Source organism: Chiloscyllium plagiosum, chromosome 36 (genome assembly GCF_004010195.1).
Source record: "Chiloscyllium plagiosum isolate BGI_BamShark_2017 chromosome 36, ASM401019v2, whole genome shotgun sequence".
Classification (NCBI taxonomy): Eukaryota; Metazoa; Chordata; class Chondrichthyes; order Orectolobiformes; family Hemiscylliidae; genus Chiloscyllium; species Chiloscyllium plagiosum.
This window is the reverse complement of record NC_057745.1, coordinates 17245742-17268704: the sequence shown is the minus strand read 5'-3', so window position 1 is coordinate 17268704 and position 22963 is coordinate 17245742. Positions and strand designations below refer to the sequence as shown.

Here is a 22963-nt window from a genome sequence, read left to right as displayed (position 1 = left end):
GAAGACTGCTACGTGAACATCTCACATTAGATTTAGTGACATCATCGGTCAACGTTAAAAGCAGTGATATCAACTGCTCGATGTCACAACCGATTGATGATTGATTCAATTAAATATGCACGCTAATAGAAACTATTTATAAAAATTTAATCTGAGGTATAGCTGATTCTCTAGATAAAGAATAATTGAGGTTAATTGTACAGTAATACAAATCTGATGTTGAGAATCCTAGTACAAATCAGCTCCAGCAACAAATAGTAAAATTGTCTAAGTTAGAATTAAATATTTATAGCTGCAATACTGATCAATGCATGGTCTGAACTAGGTTACTCAACTGGCATAAAAATATAGATATTTGGCCAAACCATTCATTGCATAAAACTGTCACGCATCAAGGCATGACTGCAACACAAACGTGACACGACAGAGGGCAGCAATTTGCCCCATTTTATCTGTGCTCATTTTTTAGTACAGCTAGGCAAAACAAATTACCCCCCCCAAAGTCTTGTCTCTTCCGGTTTCAGTTGTTTGTCTTCTTTTTCAATAAGAGATTGAATTATCTCTGCCTAAATTGTTCTCTGTGGCACAAATATTTAGTGTTCATTGTCACAGAGTCATAAGCTTAGAAATAAGCCCTTTAGATTTAGATTTTACTGTCATGTGTACTCAAATGCAGGAAAACAGGCGTACAGTGAAAAGTGTACAAATATCATTTTTAAGCACACAAAAGACAGGATTAAAAATAGAAGCATAAATAAAAGAAATAGCCAAAAGAAAAGGAAATGACCAGATCACTTCCCCGCCTCCAGAAAAACAAAGCCTCAAAGTTTATCCTTCAGATGCTCAGAGTCCTCACACAGCAGCCAGAATGGCAGCACACCACTGCATCGACTTGTAGGTACCGGGGCCAGAGATACCAAACTATACATGCTCCATAGTCTATGTCATAGCATTTTAAGTGCTCACACCCAGATGCTTCTTAAATGTTGCAAGAGTACCTGCCTCCACCAGCCCCTAAAGCACCGTGTTTCACTTTTCTACCACCCTTTGGGTGAAAAATCTTTTCCTCAGATCCCTTCTAAACCACTTATTCTTCACCTTAAACTTATGACCGTCTGCCATGGGATCAAAGATTCTCCTAGTCTAACCCATCTGTGTGCCTCAATTTTGCATACCTCAAATCAGATCTCCCCCTCAGCCTCCACTGATCCACTGAAAACAAACTCAGCCTATCCAATCTCTCCTAGGAGCTAGGACATATCAAATCTAAGAATTTCCATTCTCGTGAATCTCCTCAGCACCCTCTCCACCTTCTACATTCTTCCAATAGCATGGTGACCAGAAGTATACACAACATTCCACATGAGGCGTAACAAATGCTCTTTAAAAAGTTACAAGACCTCCCTGCTCCGATATTCTACACCCTGGCTAATGAATGCAAGCATCCAACATGCCTTCTTCACCATCTTGCCCATCTGGGCAGACAGCTTCAGGGATCTATAGACTTGTACACCAAATTCTCTTTGTTCTACAGTATTCCCTGGGGACATACCATTCACTTTGTAAATCCTTCCCTTATTAGTTAAAAATCACACAACACCAGGTTATAGTCCAGCTGGTTTAACTGGAAGCACACTAGCTTTCGGAGCGTTGCTCCTTCATCAGGTGTTGTGTGATTTTTAACTTTGTACACCCCAGTCCAGCACCTGCATCTCCAATCATGCCTTCCCTTATTAGGCCTCCCAAAATGTATCACCTCACACTTATCAGGATTAAATTTCATCTGCCATTGTAATGTTAAAAGATTAACTTGTACACTGTCTCTGGACATTAATGTAATGTTAAAGGGTTAACTGTACTGTCTTTCTCAAAGAAGCTGAACATTCTCGAAGTGGGAGGGGGGGGCGACATTCTGTCTCACAGACAGCATGCAGGAATTTGGATGACTATCCCTTGTAATCCACACATCATTTGGGCAGCCAGTTATTTCTATTTTCAAATTAAACTCTCATTTAATCCCTTCCATTCAGAAATGCTTTCACAGCCATCCCCCAGCCAATCAAATTTGTTTGTGTGATCATCCCCTGATACTGCAGTATATCACACCTATGTTGTCTGGGGAAGTAACAGAGCCAGAACCCATTTGCAGGGCCGCCCTGAAACTAGGACATATCACACCTACATTGTCTTGGGGAATCATGGAGTCAGGAAATCATTTGCATAATGATTCCCCAGGATTAAGGCATTTACATTATCTCAGAGGATGACCTCATCCTACCATTGTACCTGGGGTAACATGTGGTTAATGCAGGCAGGGCATCTGGCAAACTGGCCTATATAAAGGAAATGTATTTCATTTGTTTAGGGCCTCTTTTGACTCAACTTTGCATGCCTGCAAAATGTCACCTAGTTTGTAGAGAGTTTAGTAAACTTTAACTGTTTGCAGAAGTTGGCATATGCGAATTTCATCTCGAGTGTGAAATCTCAGGAAAAGAGCTTCAAACCATTGCTTTACCCTATTTATCAACTGATCAATATCAGACTGTAGCCTGAGACAATCTTCCTCACTATCATCACCAACTTTCATGACACATGCAAAACTACTAAATATATCTTCTACACTGACATCCAAGTCATTAATGCACATTAACAGCAGTGCTCCCAGCAGCAACCCATGTGGTGCGCCACTGGTCACAAGCTTCCAATTACAAAAACAACCCTCCACGATCACCCTTTGCCTCCTATTTGCAAGCCAACTTTGGATCCAGTTTGCCTTTAATCCCACTAGCTCTTATTTTCAGACCAGCCTTCCATGTGGGACTTTGTCAAAGACCTTTCTGAAGTCCATGTAAACCACACCAACTGCATCATCCACACCAACATAGAGTTTTTTGAGAAGGTTATTACTTTCAGACAGAAACTCACTCCAATAAGTCCATGTTGACATCCTTGATCAATCCACCCTTTCCAAGTGCTCATTCATCCTGTTCCTTGGAATTTTTTTCCCAATAATTTCCCTACTATTGACATCAGACTAACTGGCCTGTAATTACCTGGCCTATTCGTGCTACCATTCTTGAACAAAGGATCCACATTAGCTAACCTCCAGTCATCTGGCACTATATCTGTGGCCAGCAAAGTATTAACTCTATCTGCCAGGGCCGCAACAATCTCCCCCCTTACCTTGCATAGCAGATTGGGACACATTTTTTTAAGATTAGATTATCTACAGTGTGTAAACAGGCCATACCGACCCTCTGAAGAGTAACCTACTCAGACCCATTTCTCTCTGACTAAAGCACCTAACACCATGGGCAATTTAACATGGCCAATTCACCTGACCTGCACATCTTTGGATTGTAGGAGGAAACCGGACCACCTGGGGGGAATATCTCACAGACACAGGGAAAATGGGCAAACATTTCATCAGGCCATTGAGATTTATACATTTTTTTTACCGATTAAAGCATCTAATATTTCCTTATGAATCTTAACATGCTCAAGAACCTCACCATCCAAATTACAATGTCTTTCTCCTGTGTGAATAAGGATGAGAAATATTTAAGACCTCACACATCTTGTCTCCACACACTGTTTGGTCCCTTTTGGTCTCTTCTTGCTCTTAACATACTTAGAAAATACCTTTGGGTTTTCCTTAATCCTATCTGCCAGATATTTCATGAACTCTCTTTGATTTGCTGGAGCAAGAAATTAGAAGAGCAATGTAAATTTCTCTTAAATCACCTCTTTTTGATCTATTTCTAAAATTGATCACAATCTGCCACTTATTTCTCAACCAGAAAGAGGAGCAACTGTTTATTTATTTAATCAAAATCTTTCAGAATGTTAAAAACTGTACAGAAAAATGAGATGATCTGCTTATTAGGTTTCCGTATTTGCAGGCAAGATGGTAAAGAAAAATTGTCTCCTTGTTAAAAGCAAAGATTAGATCAGAATCAACAAATGAGAAATATGAAGCTTTTCTTTAGCACAACTCAAATTAAATGGTATTTCATGTTACTGAACTAACTCAAATTAACAAGGTAAACAGTGGGGTCCTGCCACTGGGGTATGAAACAGCAAATGAAATGGAGCGAACTCCACAAAATGGCAAATGCTTTCAGGTCACATTGCACGAGGTGATCTTTCATTAAAAAGTTGCATTGGGTGCAAGTTTAAGGGTAATTTTGATTATGGTATTGGTTTAACAAACCAGAGATAGGAATTACCATCATCATGTAAGTTGTGAACATGATTTCAAGTTCACAATTCAACTGAAGCAAATAATAAAAACTGCCAGACTGTCATCAAGAAACCAAATGGAAGTGAACTTCCATGCTTGAGTGAACTGGCTTTGATGTGACTTCAGTCCTACTAAACATGGTTGACTCCACGTCCTCTGAACTGACGTAATAAATCTACAAAGTACTGCAATGATTTGAGAAGGTTCAGCAGCTTTTTAGAATAACCAGTCATAGGTAACAATGCAGGTCTGCCAATGTTGCCCTTCTCCCAAGACCAGATTCAACTAGTTGATTGCAAGATGGAGAAGACATGTCGGCAAAAGTCTTACTTGAATGGAACAGCAACAATTAGTTTTGATCACATCACTGTATCGTCTGTAGTAAGGGTGCATTTGGAGACAATACCAATTTGTGGGCTAAAGTTTAGTGGATCACAATCAAATACAAAAAGAAAACAAGTATCACTTACAGGGATCATTTAACAATGGGTTAAAATAGCCATTAAATTTGGGAAATATTATGGCGAGTGCAGATTATAAATGGGTTAAAATTGCACTATGTAAAATAGTTGCCAAGATCATTTAATCTTGTGGTCTATCATCTGCTCAACTTGGAGCATCACCTAGATTCTGCTCAGTAATGTACTCTAACCATCTTATATTTCTACTCCTTGTGGAAATGGAATTTAAGCTTCTGAAAATTTTTCATTTCAGATTTTATAACACTAAATAGTAATCTACTACACAAACATTGAAGCTTCAGTGGAATTTTTTTTAATGCATTAGTATATTTCAAATGAATAAATTTCCACAAATGCTCATTTTCTCTTCAATCTTTCAAATTAGCCAAAAAAAAAAAGCTTGCATTTGAAAAAATACTGCTCCTGAGCAAAGCCGTCTGAAATCCTGCTGATCTCTGATTTGGTAAAGATATTACACTGTTGTGGTTCTGTTCGGCGAGCTGGGAATTTGTGTTGCAGACGTTTCGTCCCCTGTCTAGGTGACATCCTCAGTGCTTGGGAGCCTCTTGTGAAGCGCTTCTGTGAACTTTCCTCTGGCATTTGTAGTGGTTTGAATCTGCCGCTTCTGGTTGTGAGTTCCAGCTGTCCACTGCAGTGGTCGGTATATTGGGTCCAGGTCGATGTGCTTATTGATTGAATCTGTGGATGAGTGCCATGCATCTAGGAATTCCCTGGCTGTTCTCTGTTTGGCTTGTCCTATAATAGTAGCCAAACAGAGAACAGCCAGGGAATTCCTACAGGCATGGCACTCATCCACAGATTCAATCAATAAGCACATCGACCTGGACACAATATACCGGCTCCCAAGCACTGAGGATGTCACCTAGACAGGGGACGAAACGTCTGCAACACAAATTCCCAGCTCGCCGAACAGAACCACAACAATGAGCACCTGAGCTACAAATCTTCTCACAAACTTTGAAAGATATTACACATTTAAAAGTTTAAAGAAGCTGCAGAAGTTGATATTTGATAACATTCCGCCACAAACCATCACAACAAATGAAATTTTGAAACAGAAAAAGTTCAAATTTGCAATGTAAAAAGTCTAATACCACACCATGCAGCATATATAATTCAGATAAATGACTTCGAGGTGCCAGTTTTGGTCTGGAGTGGTCAAAATTAAAAACCACACAATGCCAGATTACAGTCCAACTGGTTTATTTGGAAGCACTAGCTTTCAGAGCGCTGCTCCTTCATCAGATGGTTTAATTTTATTTGTTCATTACAGCAGGAACCTATAATGGTCTCTTCAATTATTTTAAAGTGTTTAAGGTAGAGTTAACTCATGAAAACCCATGCAGCTCAAGCCACAAAATTAGAGCCAGAATTTCTGCAGCAAAAATTTACAAAGAACAACCATCAATGACAGATTTTTATAGCAAATGTGTTCATCTAACAAATGATACTACAGATAAAAACGTGATATTGGAAATGCTCAGGAAGTCAGACAACATCTGTGGAAAGAGGTTATATATCCATCAGAACTGGTGTGAAAAGGTTTTTGATCTGAAACTTTGACTTTCTCTCTTTCCCCCCTACACAGAATCTGCCCAAGTCAAAAAGTATTAACAGTAGTTTTTAATTTTATTTCAGCTTTCCAGCAACTTTAGTACTTTAGATTAGTATTAGATAATTATTAGTATAGAACACAAACAATACAAAAATACCTGCAGCTAAACTATCATGCAGTTTTTAAACTCACAACATAAAACTACAACTGATTACATTAGGGTGACTGACAATGACAGCACGTAATGAACAAACTATACACTTTCCAGCTAATGTGATATCCACATATCCACTGTACTTCATTCATACACATCTACTGCTTGGCAACAAACCAAATGCAAGGAAAGAGATCAGTGGCACAGTCGAGGGGAACTGAATCATCTTTTACCTGTAATTTACAAAACAATCCTTCCAGCTTGCTATTATCAAGTTGGCTAATTCACTATATATTAGCACATGTTGGCACACTGGATTACTAGTTTCTGCAAATAAAAACAAAAACAAAATATTAGTTTTTTTTCTGATACTAGAGTTTTGCATTGTAATGAAGTAATCTGCAATTAAACGTTTCTTTAAAACTGCACTTTTTTTTGGCTTCCCGAAGACACCATTAAACCTTGTTACCCTTTTATGAATATAATGAATATTTAAATAGTACTGTCATTTGGAAAAAGTTTTACAGTTCAACAATATGCCACACACAATGCAGTATGGTAACCTGCACCAACATTTTAACACATTAATTTTTGTACCCAACTTGAAGGTAGAATTGTTCTAAAAGCGCATGGAATAGTGTTGCATCGGTTAGGGATTAACAGGAATGACAAACTGGAGAATCAACGAGTGATTCCACATTCCTCACTCTTATAATAACACTTTGCATTGATTAACTCTCGAAAATGATATTTCAATTGTTGTATCCAAATGAAGATTTTCTGCAATGCTGGTAGTTTTCTTCTGGATTGCTAACAACCTCTTTAAAAAAATTGGTTATAAGTAGCCCTTGGGAATGAGCCAGTATTTCCAAGGATTCTTTAAAAAAAAGTTAAAATATAAGTTCCAAAAGCAGAAATCTGGACACCTTGGAGTCCTCTGGAGCACCATAAATTAATGTCATTCTCCAAATAAGAACAGATGAGTTTTATGGGTGCAGAACGACTATCCCTCAAACAACCTGAAAATAAACAAATTAATTGCATTTATTTCACTTTTTTTGCTCGATGAAAATTTGCTGTCCTATTTGCCTTACCCTAATGAGGGTCTGGGAAATAATGCAGACCCATTCTTTTTCCTTGCCGGGTTAGCTTTGGCTTTGTGTTAGCAATATCATCATGGAGTCAGAAGTCACAGGTTCAAGCCAACAATGCATTTGTCAATCATCTCGCTCTGCTGAAAAGCGATGTGGAGGTTCCGGTGTTGGACTGGGGTGGACAGAGTTAAAAATCACAACACCAGGTTATAGACCAACAGGTTTATTTGGAAGCACTAGCTTTCTGAGCACTGCTCCTTCATCAGATGGCACTCTGAAAGCTAGTACTTGCAAATAAACCTGTTGGACTATAACCTGGAGCTGTGGTGTGATTTTTAACATCATTGAGAAGTCTTAAACTAAATGAAGTACTGGAATACAGATGTGATATTTCACAGGGAGTTTGTCCGTTATTATATAAATAAATTTATTACTATAAATGACAAGATAATCCATTTCAGTTATCTCAGTGCTTTTTGTGTGACCTTACTGTGTATAAATTGGTTATTTCACTTCTCTACAATATAAAAGTGGCTCTACTTCAATGGCTAAAACATGCTTTGAGACATCCCAATATCATATAGGCAGTTCTTCTATTAACGTGATGGTTGCATTCATGTGCAACCCCCACATTATAGAAAAATCACACCTTAGAAACAGCACTTAAAATGTTGACGCATTACAATCTACACACATTTTAAAAGTTTCCACTTTAGAAACAATGTTCCCAATTTGTCAATTGCATTACAGCAAATTAGTGTTAACAAAACACACGTTATAGTGGAATGACATGTACTAGGAGACATGACACCAAGTTCTTTACATTCTTTATTTGGTGATCAACAATTCATGCTTTTCTTGTATTTGGTGTTTGAATTTCATGCCATATCAGTTTCTTTCCCACTCTCATTTCTCACTTATGCACAAGAATTTTCACCAACATCAGCAATATTTGCACATTCTAAAGGTTTCCATTAAATTTTACTTAAAACAACAAGTGCTGGAGCTCACAGCCATTAGTAAGTATCCACAGAGAGAGGGAGCAAAGTAATGTTTTGAGTCTGGATAATTCTCTCCCCATGGATACTGCCTGACTTGTTGTGATCTCCAGCATTTGTTGTTTTCAGTAGAGATTTCAACATCCGCAGTAATTAGCTCCTCCATTAAATTTTAGGATATTTCTTATTTTAGAGTTTGAAGATCATTTCACAGATACTCTTCACAAAGTGAGTTAATTAGTTGCTTCTCCCAACACTTACTTCTTTGTTTTTCTCACTTTAAGTATTCATTTACCACTGGGAACTCAGTCTTGCAGGGAATAGAGTATGAACTACAGTAAGTTTCTTTCCCCTCTATTTTTCCATATTGACTGATCATTGTATATTCAGTATTATTAATTTTAATTCCAGATTTCCAGAATTTACAAGAGCTCTGTTTTATTTACAGGTATAAACACTTAATAAATAAGCACTCTGGTGGTCAAGTACTCTAGATTGTATTTATAACTTCCAGAAAACTATGAATAAGATAATGTTAGTTATTTATATATGATTCAAACAAGGTAGAGTGAAGAAATAAAACAGGAATGGTAACGCACAGATTAGTCAGCATATGAATTCGAGGTTGGGGGTGGTTTTCCTGGAGTGTCAGAGATTGTGGAGTGACATTATAGAGGTTTATAAAATCAAATCATGAGGGGCATGGATAAGATAAACAGACAAGGTCTTTTTCTTGGGTGGGAAAGTCCAAAACTAGGAAGTTTAAGATGAGATGGGAAAGAGATTTAAGGGGCAACTTTTTCACAAAAAGGGTGGTGCATGTATGGAATGAGCTGCCAGAGGAAGTGGAGGAGGCTGATACAATGACAACATTTAAAAGGCATCTGGATGTTTAAGAATAGGAAAGGTTTAGAAGAATATGGGCCAAAGGCTGGCAAATAGGACTAGATTAACTTAGGATATCTGGTCAGCATGGACATTTTGGACTAAAGGCTCCGTTTTGTATTGTACACCTCTATGACTTTAGGTGAGGAGGTTTAGAAATGGCTTGTCAAGAGTTGGAAAGCCCTATTAGAACATGATTTGGAGATGCTGGTGTTGGACTGGGGTGGACAAAGTTAAAAATCACAACACCAGGTTATAGTCCAACAGGTTTATTTGGGAGCACTAGCTTTCGGAGCGCTGGTCCTTCATCAACCACCAGTTAGCTGTTGAAAAGAAAGAAAAAAAAAGTACAAATAAAAAAAATCAAGACATGCCAATAACTAATATACTGATGCAGCATGATTGTATTTCAGAGATGTAGATACTAAGTAGGGTTTCATACAGACTTTCAGAGTGCCAAAACCCTTTTAAACCCAGAATTGCTGCATTCTCAAAAGGTTGCACTTCAAAAGGAGGCAGTAAATTGAGGTCCCCTCAGCCTGATTTGGTGGTTCAAAAAGATAATAAAGGTTTCACTGCACTTTCCAAAGAAGCAAAACACAGTGTGCTGACAAATAGTTCTCCTTCAATCACAGCAGCAACATATTAATTGATCATTCATTTCACTACTAATGGGGTTTTGCTGTGCATAAAACTAGAGTGCTAACCTTCCTAAATTACACCATTGTGCACATTTGGGCCAATTCTGGTTGGAATAAAAAAAAGGCACTACATAACTGCAAATTCCATATGACTTTACTACCTTGAACAATTGCAAAATGTTTTATGTAGAAAAATAATGAGAATCTGCTAAAATCTACCACACAACAAGCTATTCAACTGTATGAGAAATAAGCTGTAAAACTTCACAAAATGTTTTAGAAAGAACTAAAAACAATAAGTATGTTAATGGTATTCTAATCCAGAAAGTCAGTGGTGACGTACAGATATGGCACAAATATGTACGTGTACTTATGTATTTAGTGTAGAGTTTAATATTACAAACATATATTTCTTAGCTCCACAGCCACAGTTACAAGGCTGAGACCCTTTATAAAAGGCTCAAATAGATCACCAGTTAATGCTCATGACCCAAATATAATTAAAAATTGGTGCCTCAATAATTGCCCCTCAGAATGTATTCATAAAAACCTTTTTTTTTTAATTTTGGTCAAACTTAAGAGGTTATGCTGACTCAAGAAGCAAGTGTGTTGCCAATTGAGCTAAGTGACTGCTCTGTACTAACCAAGGTAGTATTCTAAAAATATTTTTGCATATTACAGAACTCATCTGCTTTAGCAATTCTTGGATCTAACTGATTGGGGTATATGTCAGTAATATTTGACAATTTTAAATTAACATGCATTAACAAATTATTTTGCTCAAACATGTCAAAAAGACAGGCCAACAATTTGGTCATATATCTTTTGCCAAGTGTTTCAGCAACTATAAAATAGCAGGCATAAATTGATTCTTTTACATCAATCAAAACCATTTTTGGAAGATCTAAAATGTCTTCCAAACTAACAGAACTTAAAGCCTATAACAAAATATATAATTTTACCATATTTACAACAGAACAATGAATTTACTAAAATCCAGTGAATGCATACTCAGCCCACTCACAAGCACAGCCTACACAACTCTATTGCCATGTGCTCTTTTGCTCGTACTCAACATGGAATAAATTCCAGGTTTAATGGACTACAATTTTCATCCCACATGTTGTAACTTGAAAAAATTTCAGACATTTGGATTCTTTGAAATAAATGAATGCAATTTCTATCAACACTTACATTTGTGATACAGAAATAAAAATGGTGGAAGACACTTAAATAAATTTCCACTCATCCTTAGAAGTTGAGAAGTAGGGTTTAAGTTGTGCAAAGATCCAGTTTTAAAATTAAAGAATCTAACATCTAACTATAGAATGCTTTTGATTGAACATAATGTCTTTTTTCATTAAAAATGTCTAAAACAGTAAATTCTAAGATGAGAAAACTATTGTACTTAGCATATTGCAATCTTACCTAGCAACTGATGAAACCATTTCAGGAATCATACTATTTATTACCTGTACATGTTGACCTTTAAATAAGATGATCAAGCATTCAGTTTACTGCACCTGTTTTGATGCCAAAACAACAAACTTAAAAGGCACCATTGTACTGGAAAATGTAAAAAGAGTGAAGTCATTGGCAGATGCAGAGACTAACAAAAATACATAAAAGAAAAGCAACACAATTGGTGAAGACAGGCCTGTTCATTCCAAGGGAATTCCGTTAAGTAATGCTTCTTAATGGGCACATTGTTAAAGAAAGGCATGCTTGTGCAATACTGAAATAGTCAGTCATTGTTGGACCTATAGGGATGGCAGGACAAATCAGATATGGGGGAGAAAAGTGTAACGATAGCTCAAGAACCATCACAGAACAACAGTGCATTTGGTTCTCTGTAACTGACAGAACAAAGCAGGGGGAAAAAATGCTCTACCAGCAGAGGGAGCGTGACACAATGTTGGACCTTGGTTATTTAATAATGTAAAGGAATTTATTCAAAGACGTAGTTAATCAAACTGGCCTGCTGCCAAGGTAAATAGCTGTCGGTTCATTGGAAAGCTTGTGACAAATAGCATCAATAACCATAGCCAAGCATATAGTTGCAAGTCTCACTGCCAAGGGAACGTTTGAACATCAGATCACAGGAGTTAGAGGAGTAAAATTGGAGGTGTAGTGGACAGCGAAGAGGGTTACCTCAGATTACAACAAAATCTGGACCAGATGGGCCAATGGGCTGAGAAGTGGCAGATGGAGTTTAATTCAGATAAATGCGAGGTGCTGCATTTTGGGAAAGCAAATCTTAGCAAAGAGACCTTGGAGTGCAGCTTCATCGCTCCTTGAGAGTGGAGTCGCAGGTAGATAGGATAGTGAAGAAGGCAGCGTTTAGTATGTTTTCCTTTATTGGTCAGAGTATTGAGTACAGGAGTTGGGAGGTCACGTTGTGGCTGTAGAGGACATTGGTTAGGCCACTGTTGGAATATTGCATGCAATTTTGGTCTCCTTCCTATCGGAAAGATGTTGTGAAACTTGAAAGAGTTCAGAAAAGATTTACAAGGATGTTGCCAGGGTTGGAGGATTTGAGCTATAGGGAGAGGCTGAACAGGCTGGGGCTGTTTTCCCTGGAGCATCGGAAGGTGAGGGATTATAGAGGTTTACAAAATTATGAGGGGCATGGATAGAATAAATAGACAAAGTCTTTTCCCTGGGGTCAGGGAGTCCAGAACTAGAGGACATAGGTTTAGGATGAGAGGGGAAAGATATAAAAGAGACCTAAGGGGCAACATTTTCATGCAGAGGGTGGTACATGTATGGAATGAGCTGCCAGAGGGTGTGGTAGAGGCTGGTACAATTGCAACATTTAAGAGGCATTTGGATGGGTATATGAATAGGAAGGGTTTGGAGGGACATGGGCCGGGTGCTGGCAGGTGGGACTAGATTGGGTTGGGATATCTGGTTGGCATGGACGGGTTGGACCGAAGGGTCTGTTTCCATGCTGTACATCTCTATGAGTAGGTCATTTGGTCCGTTCAGCCTGTTCTGCTATTTAATAAAATTATTTGATTGTAGCTTCAACGACACATTTCTGCCTAGCTTCAATAACACCAACTATAAATGTGGCAATATGTATTTTCTGTAAAATAAATAAATCAATAAATCAGCAATCCAAAAAGAATTTGGCACATAAAACAATTTCACTATCACCATCCTTGGTTTTCATCAGACAAAGATGAAATTGCAAAGTGTTAAAACTATAAAACTTACAAGTCCCTTTCTAAAAAAAGTCTGCTGTCATACAGCTTCATATAAGAGTTCAAAAAGCTTCAAATAAGAATTCAAAATGCTCAATAGAGTCATGTAGGATAAATAAATCTCCAAAAAACAGAGTTGGTCTTCTGGACAACTGAGCAAGGTCCTTAATATTAACAAAAAAAATTTTAAATGACATTTTCTAGCTTTTCAATTTTGGCAAACAATTCAGCTACAACAGAAATACAAAATGGAACTAAGTGTTGTAAACAAATAATAAAATATGCTCAGAAGTGAGATATCCATAACAGAAATACCATTAATTTTATCTTGTGCTGATAAAATATCATTGGTGCAGTCCTGAATTCCTTGAACTGTTTGACGTCACAATCCTCTTGCCCAATCCAAATTTTATGTTCTTCCTCATGTTTGGGTGCTCTTTATCATCTTTCTTCTTGTAAAGTGGTCAAACATTTTTCTATATAGCAAGGTCATTACAAAATCTAAAGCTCGTGTACTATTTACACTTGCAACTTAAAAGGGCAAAACTCAAGCGCTTTGTACATCTGACAAATATAAAAAATTGGGTACAAGTGATTTTACAGTAGGAGAGTCAGGGGAATTATCTATCTGCAGGCATATGACCAGTTTTAAACCCAGTAGGTTTTACATACATCCAATACTTGATGATGAAGGTTGTGTTAACCTTGAAAGGGAACAGCAATTTTTAATGTTTATGCATCAAAACTCTGCCAGTGAAGTCATCACACCTTTTAAAAAGTCACTACATAGAATGCTCTCATTTACAAAGCAGCTCTTATTTTACAATGCAACACTACCTTGACCATAGAAAATAAAATATCTTTGCACAGTAGAAATTAAAATTTGAGACCGCCACAACAAAAAAAATGAGACATACTTGAGGAAATGTGACAGCCCAACGATAACCTTAAGATTTCAATTAGGAACGTGGGTTTGATTTCCCAGTACTGTACTTGGTTTGTACTTCACAAACAAGGAAGAAGCTGTAACATATTCCTGGAGTCAGGGAAGTTTGGGAAAATGTGGACAAGGAATATTATGATCCACAGTCTATAAAGAGTATGTACAACAGATTGCCAAGATTATGTACCGATTTTGCAGCAAAGCTGAGCAACACAACAGTACATGGGGAGTTACCAAAGGATGGATGTTATTCATTAGATGACATGGCAGGAAAGTCGATGTTTTCAGTCGGGACTCTTCATCAGGTTTGGGTAGGGGGAAGGGAACTGAGAAATAAATAGGGGTTTGGGGATAGGTGAATGCAGGTAGGGGTTATTGTGATTGGTCAGTGGGAAGGGTGGAGCAGATAGTTGAGAAGCAAGATGGACAGTTTAGGTCTGGTCAAGGAGGCAGGATGGAGAGGGATGGCTATACACAGAATGAGGTTGAGGGGAGGGGAGATTTTGAAGCTGGTGAACTCTATATCAAGGCCATTGGGCTAAGGTAAAATGTAAGGTGTTCCTCCCATTTGCCTTATTTTGGCAATAGGGGCCCAGAATGGACATGCTGCCAGGAGAGAGGGAGGAGGAGTTGAAATAGCTGGCAACCACCAGGTGGTGTCGAATTGGAGCATACAGAATGCAGATGCTCCGTGAACCAGTCCCCAAGTCTACGCTTTGTCTCTCCAATGTAGAGGAGACCACATTGGGGGCAACGAATGCAGTAGACCAGGTGGAAGAGATGAGAAGTGTGGTGCTGGATAAACACAGCAGGCCAGGCAGCATCCAAGGAGCAGTAGAATCGACGTTTCGGGCATAAGCCCTTCTTCAGAAGAAGGGCTTATGCCCGAAACATCGATTCTCCTGCTCCTCAGATGCTGCCTGGCCTGCTGTGTTTTTCCAGCACCACACTTCTCAACTCTGGTCTCCAGCATCTGCAGTCCTCACTTTCTCCCAGGTGGAAGAGATGTAGATGAAACTCTGCCAGATTTGGAATGATTGTTTGGGGCCTTGGATGGAGGTGTGGAGAGAGGTGTAGGGGCAGGTGTACGCCCATGTTCAGCTTCCCAGCTCCTTGACTGGACCTAACCTGTTCATCTTCATTCTCACCTTTCCGCTCCACCCTTTCCACTGACCAATCATAACAACCCCTCCCTACATCTACCTATCACACCCCAGCTACCTTTCCCACTGCCCCACCCCTCACCCTCTATTTATTTCTTAGTTCCCTTCCCCCTACCCAGTCTTGATGAAGGGTCCTGACTTGAAACGTTGACTTTCCTGCTCCTCTGATCCTGCCTGACCTGCTGTGTCTTTCCAGCTCCACATTTTATCGACACTGACCTCCAGCATCTGCAGACCTTACTATCTCCAATTCATTAGATGATGTATCCTTTCAACAACATTCATCGATATCAATGGACAAAAATGTTCACTTTAACCTATATGCCAAAAATCTCATTTATCTTTCAAGTACAACTCCAAATATTTGAGGATTCCTTTGCTGTAAAAGCAAGTCTATCCTGGAGTTCTGTATACTTGCATTTCCATCACATGTGTATAGATTTCAAACATGAAATGCTTCAAAATTGATTTTCCCAACATCTCACAGATTAACAATTAAGGCAGCTGCCTCAATAATTAAAGTTGTAAACATACTTGAACTGAATGGCTTGTGAGCCCATTTCAGAAGCCTTCAAGAGTTAACCATATTGCTGTGGAATGAAATCACATGTAGACCAGGTAAGGATAGCAGGCTTCCCCCTCAGAATGGCACTTGATAGCCAGATGGGTTTTATAGCAATTGATGATGGTTGTCATGGTCACCATTCTGAGACCAGTTTTCTTTTAAATTTCAGATTTTATTAAATGAATTTAAATTCTACTGGCTGCCAAGTTTGGATTTGGACCTTTGTTCCCAATGCACTAGCCTGGGGCTTTGGATTTCTCATCCAGTGAAATTATCACATTTATCATCTCTCCACCAATGTGTGAAGCAGAGCCAGAGATCAAGCAATTCTGATTTCACTCTTGCTCTGTGCCAAGGTAGCTCAATGGAAAGAGTTGTAATTAATTAGTTTATGATTAGGCAACTAGTTTGCACACTGGAAATAACCACGTTATTGCCTTGATGGCCATCTCTTATTTTCCAAGTTTTATTGAGGGAAGGGTTGAATAAGAAAATAAACCAAGAAGCATTTGCAGATTACACTTTCTTTAAAAAAGAATCTGTTCAGCTAACCTTTCTTCAAAGTTATAGTACTAAGGCCAGAAAGCGGTCATATATCACAAATTGAGTTGAACGTTATGTTGCCTGAACTTCCCACCTGCATCCTCATTTAAGCACTTCATATGCACATTGATATTCATGCATTTAACAAGGAAGGTCATCTAAAATTACAATACAGTTAAAATGAAAATAAATCCACTGAAGGCATCACGCTCAGTGGAATATCATAGTTTTTGGGTAGTTCATACCAAAGAATATTTACCCTAAAAAAAATGACAGTTGCTTGACTCATTTACAGCACAAAAGAGGCCATTTCATTGAGTCTATGCTGCTGTCTGCATTGCAATCCAGTCAGTTCCATTCTCCACTTGATACCTACAACTTCACAAGTGTATTTTATTCAAGTGTCAATTAAATTTATTTTCAAAATCATTAACTTTCTGTTTCCAGTCTTGTGGGCAAGCTCCAAGTCACGACTACTTTTGTGTAAAAACGCTTGTATATTAATTAGTACATTAGAAGTATTCCTGATATTTCTCCTGTAACTCTTGTTCAAGACCTTACATTTAATGTTTTTGTATCAGGAATTAATGAGAAAATTTCTCCTCTTTACAAAACTTATCACTTAAACTATGGTAATGCTAAGTAATTTAATTAAACTGCTTTTTAAATACATTTCATTTCGATCCTTGCAAATTATGCATCGCTAAATCCATCCATGTTGCTTGTTCAATTTTCCAGAAATTGAAGTATAGCATACAGATCTCCACCCAAGAGGGTCCCAGCCTCATTCCTGATGAAGGGCTTTTGCCCGAAACTTGGATTTTCCTGCTCCTCAGGTGCTGCCTGATCTGCTGTGCTTTTCCAGCACTACTCTAATCTTGACTCTAACCTCCAGCATCTGCAGTATCCACTTTCGCCTATAGCATATGGCTACCAGGTTATGCCAATAGAAACGTAAGGATTAGACTGGTCATTCTTGGAGCAGAGATTACACTGAGAATATTATTAATAGGCAGTCACAAATTTAATTGGGATCATCATTAATGTCTCAACAACCCAAACTAAGCAAACACCACAGGTAGACAGGGTGGTCAAGGTAGCATTTAGCAGGTTTTCCATCATTGCACAGAGCACTGAATACAGGAGTTTGGATGTCATATTACGGCTGTACAAGACATTGGTAAGGCCACACTTTGAGTACTGTATAATTCCGGTTGTCCTGCTCCATGATGAAGGATATTATTAAACTGAAATTGACTCAAAAATGATTCACAAAGATGTTACCAAGGTGAGAGGGCTTGAGTTATAAGGAAACCCTGGATGTCCTCGAAGTTTTTTCCCTGGAACGTAGGAGGCTGAGGAGTGACAATATAAAGGTTTTTAAAATCATGAGAGGCATATATAAGGTGAATGACCAAGGTCTTTTCTCCAGGATAAGACATTCTGCTCCTTTAACAAGGTTACAGAGAGGTTGTAAAAGACACAGGTTCCGAAAAGTTTGGCATTGAAGGGTTTCAGGGCCAATTTGTTTATAGCTAACAGATACTGCCTCAGGCAGAAGGCTTTTAAGTTTTAAAACGAACACATACACTGAAGGGAAAGTGGCCAGTTCTCCCAGCTCCACTTTTCTCTGGTTTGGTTTAGTATTTAGCAGTAGTGTGAAAAAAGTGGCTCCAGGCTGGTATTCTCTCTGACTTTGCTCCTGTAAGAATCTGTTTGATTTTATCTTTTGTGCCATGAGGTGTTTTTGGGGATTGTTGCAAATATTTGGAACAGCATCATTAAGTTGGGATGACCTGATGTTTGGATAGATTAGGTTATTCGGTATTCTGTTCTGTTTTGTTGGTGTTTCATATGGTAATCTTATAAATAAATTCTGTTTTGTTTAAAACCAAGGGGTTTGACCAGCTGCATCGCTCCTGGAATATCCATGGTATACGGTAATTACAACATTTAAAAGGCATTTGGACAGGCAAGAGAGAGAGAGAGAGAGCGTGCGAGAGAGAGAGAGGAGTTGATCATGTAGCTATAGGGGTGATGCAGGAGGGAGGGTTTCAGATACCTGGATAATTGGGCCTCATTCCGGGGTAGGTGGGACCTCTACAAACAGGATGGTCTACAACTGAACCAGAGGGATACCAATATCCTGAGAGTGAAATTGGCTAATGCTCTTCAGGAGGTTTTAAACTAATTCAGCAGGGGAATTTGAACCTAAATTGTAGTTCCAGTGTCCAGGAGGTTGAGAGTAGTGAGGTCAGAAATATGGTTTGGAGAAAGTGAGGACTGCAGGTGTTGGAGATCAGAGTAGACAGTGTGGTGTTGGAAAAGCATAGAAGGTCAGGCAGCATCCGAGGAGCAGAAGAATCGACGTTTGAGGCATAAGCCCTTCTTCAAAAGGAAACGTCAATTCTCCTGCTCCTTGGATGCTGCCTGACTGCTTTGCTTTTCCAGCAGCACACTCTCTACTCAGAAATATGATTTCAAGGTCACAAGAGTGCACCAGCAAACTGGATGGTGGTTTGAAGTGTTTCCACTTCAATGCCAGGAGCATCCGGAATAAGGTGGGTGAACTTGCAGAATGGATTGGTACTTGGGACTTCGATGTTGCGGCCATTTTGGAGACATGGATAGAGCAGGGATAGGAATGGTTACTGCAGGTTTCGGGATTTAGATGCTTGTTAGTCAAGGACAGTATTACAGTGGTAGAAAGGACATTTGAGGACTCTTCTACTGAGATAGTATGAGCCGAGGTTAGAAACAGGAAAGGAGAGGTCACCCATTGGGAGTTTTCTATAGGCCTCCGAATAGTTCTAGAGATTTAGAGGTAAGAATAGCAAAGATGATTCTGGACAGAATGGAACGTAACGTAGTTGTTATGGGGGACTTTAACTTTCCAAATATTAACTGGAAATACTATAGTTTGAGTACTTTAGATGGGTCAGTTTTTGTCCAATGCTTGCAGGAAGGTTTTCTGACACAGTATGTAGACAGGCCAACAAGGGGCCATGCCACATTGGATTTGGTACTGGGTAATGAACCCGGCCAAGTGTTAGCTTTGGTGATGGGTGAACACTTTGGTGATAGTGACCCCAATTTGGTTATGTTTACTTTAGTGATGGAAAGGGATAGGTATATACCGCAGGGCAAGAGTTATAAACGGGGGAAAGGCAATTATGATGAGATTAGGCAAGATTTAGGATGCATAGGATGGGGAAGGAAACTGTAAGGGCTGGGCACAGTTGAGATGTGGAGCTTATTCAAGGACCAGCTACTGTGTGTCCGTGATAAGTATGTACCTGTCAGACAGGGAGGAAGTGGTCAAGTGAGGGAACCGTGGTTCTACTAAAGAAGTTGAATCACTTATCAAGAGGATGAAGATGGCTTATGTTAGGATGAGACATGAAGGCTCAGTTAGGGCGCTTGAGGGTGACAAGCTGGCCAGGAAAAACCTAAAGAGAGAACTTGGAAGAGCCAGGTGGGGACATGAGAAGTCATTGGCAGATAGGATCATGGAAAACTCTCAAAGCTTTCTATAGTAAGTCAGGAATAAAAGAATGAGTAGAGTAAGATTAGGGCCAATCAAGGACTGTAGTGGGAAGGTGTGCGTGGAGTCTGAGGAAATAAGAAAAACGTTAAATGAATATTTTTGGTTGGTATTCACACTGGAAAAAGACAATATTGTTGAGGAGAATACCAAGATACAGGCTACGCGACTAGACGGGATTGAGGTTCACAAGGTGAAGGTGTTAGCAATCCTGAAAAGTGTGAAAATATATAAGACCCCAGTCCAGGTGATTGATTTATCTGACGATTCTTTGGGAAGCCAGGGAGGACATTGCAGAGCCTTTGGCTTTGATCTTTATGTCATCATTGTCTACAGGAATAGTTCTAGAAGACTGAGGATAGCAAATGTTGTTCCCCTGTTCAAGAAGGAGATTCTGGGTAATCCAAAATGGAGGACGGGTAAAATTTCTGGCTGAAACAGCTGCTCCTTTGAGGTATTTTAGGTGTTGGAGGTGATTTCCTCGAATTTCAGGAGCAGCAATAACTATTTTATATCCTGTTGCATTGGTTTGGAACTTTGGAAAAAAAAGTCAAAACAACAGCAGTTTTAAAAGAGAAGGACAGACAAAGGAAGCACATAATGAGGTCAGTGCAGGGGAGAGAGAGAAAGAAACTGACACAGCAGTGAACCTGCACAGTTACTGCCTTTGCTTTGTGAATTCATGTATCGGTGGACATTGGAGTGTGTCTGGGAAAATTGACAAAAAGTGAAATTCACAACTGATCTTGGAGTAACGGGCGAAGTTCACACCACAGAAGTAGATAAGTGTACTGTTTTAAGAGTGACCTACAGAAAGTCTGCAGTAGTGAGTAGAGTAGGTTCTTTCTTCATATGTTTTTTGAGATACGTCTCTTGGTTAAACTTAAAATATAAGCCATAACTATTCACTTAACCTAGGGCAGTGTTTTGTAGAGGAATAAGAAGGTGTTATCTTCTGGGTCTGTAGATTGTGAAGGAGGAAAAATGGCCTTTAGTAGAGTGATATGCGCTTCTTGTCAGATGTGGGAGTTTAAAGAGAGTTTAAGGGTTACTGCGGATTATACCTGCAATAAATGCTGTTGGTTGCGAATCTTATCAGATTGAATGGATTGGTTGGAGAGACAGTTAGAAACAATGAGGAATTTGCAACAGTAACAGTATGCGATGGATGGCAGTCATAGGAAAGGGGGGGGGAAAAAAAAGTCTCAGATACAGTCACACAGATGGATTAACTCTAGGCACGGGAAGAGAGGTAGGCAGCTAGTGCAGGAGCCTTCTGTGGCTATCCCCATTTCAAACAAGTACGCCGTTTTGGAAAATGTAGGGGGTGATGGATTCTCAGGGGAGCGTAGCACGAACAGCCAAGTTTCTGGTAGTGAGACTGGCTCTAATGCGATGAGGGGTACGTTGAGTTCCAAGAGATCAATTGTGTTAGGGAACTCTCTAGTCTGAGACCAGCAGTGAAAAATCAGAATGGTGGGTTGCTTCCCTGGTGTCAGGATCAAGGATGTCTCGGAGAGGATGCAGAATGTTCTCAAGGGGGAGAGGGGCCAGCAAGAGGTCATTGTCTACATTGGAACCAATGATATAAGAAGGGAAAAGGTTGAGATTCTGAAGGGAGATTACAGATAGTTCGGCAGAAATTTAAAAAGGAGATCTCGAGAGTAGTAATATCAGGATTACTCCCAGTGCTACGAGCTAGTGAGGGCAGGAATAGGAAGATACAGCAGATGAATGCATTGCTGAGGAGCTGGTGTATGGGAGAAGGATTCACATTTGTGGACCACTGGAATCTCTTTTGGGGTAGAAGTGACCTGAACAAGAAGGTTGGATTGCACCTAAATTGGAAGGGGACTAATACTATGACAGGGAGATTTGCTAGAGCTGCTTGGGAGGATTTAAACTAGTAAGGTTTGGGTAGGGCGGGGGGGGGGGGGGGGGGGAAATCCAAGGGAGATAGTGAGGAAAGAGATCAATTGGACACTGGTACAGTTGAGAACAGAAGCGAGTCAAACCAACAGTCAGGGCAGGCAGGGACAAGGTAGGACTAATAAATTAAACTGCATTTATTTCAATGCTAGGGAGAGAATAAGGCCCCTCAAAGATCAGAGCTGAAAATGTGTTGCTGGAAAAGCGCAGGTCAGGCAGCATCCAGGGAACAGGAGAATCGACGTTTCGGGCATAAGCCCTTCTTCGGGCTTATGCCCGAAACGTCGATTCTCCTGTTCCCTGGATGCTGCCTGACCTGCTGCGCTTTTCCAGCAACACATTTTCAGCTCTGATCTCCAGCATCTGCAGTCCTCACTTTCTCCCCTCAAAGATCAGCAAGGCGGCCTTTGTGTGGAGCCGCAGAAAACGGGGGAGATATATAAGATCTTGGCCTTATTGTAATTGAGACATATAAGATAATCAAAGGGTTAGATAGGGTGGACAGTGAGAGCCTTTTTCCTCTTATGATAATGGCTAGCACAAGGGGAAATAGTTTAAATTGAGGGGTGACAGATGTAGGACAGATGTCAGAGGTAGTTTCTTTACTCAGAGTAGTAGAGGCAAGAAGTGCCCTGCCTGCAACTATAGCAGACTTGCCAGCTTTAAGGGCATTTAAATGGTCATTGGCAAACATATAGATGAAAATGGAATAGTGTAGGATAGATAGGCTTCAGATTGGTTCCACAGGTCGGCGCAACACAGAGGGCTGAAGGGCCTGTACTGCGTTGTAATGTTCGAGGTACATTGATAGGAAAGACAGGGATATGGGCCAAATGCAGGCAAACAGGACAAGTTCAGTTTAGGAATGCAGGTATGTATAGACAGGTTGACATGGAAGATCTGTTTCTGTGCTGGATGGCTCTATGATTGATAGCCACCACAAATAAAAAAACATTTATTTTGGGAGATGAAGGGGATGGGGACAGGGACAGGGATGGGGCATGAGGGGAGGGTAAGG

The 22963-nt window shown here is 39.6% G+C and overlaps 1 protein-coding gene across 3 annotated transcripts in view; it reads right to left on the bottom strand.

The window, feature by feature from the left end:
* Nucleotides 1–22963, bottom strand: part of secisbp2l (SECIS binding protein 2-like) — an 89547-nt gene that overhangs the window by 56026 nt on the left and 10558 nt on the right. Inside the window, exon 2 of one of the 3 annotated variants that reach the window (XM_043677426.1) lies at nucleotides 6668–6761. The exons of the other annotated variants lie outside the window; for them this stretch is intronic. The gene's annotated coding sequence lies outside the window, so the exon portion shown is untranslated. The remainder of the gene's footprint in view (nucleotides 1–6667; nucleotides 6762–22963) is intronic. 3 annotated transcript variants of the gene reach the window in all.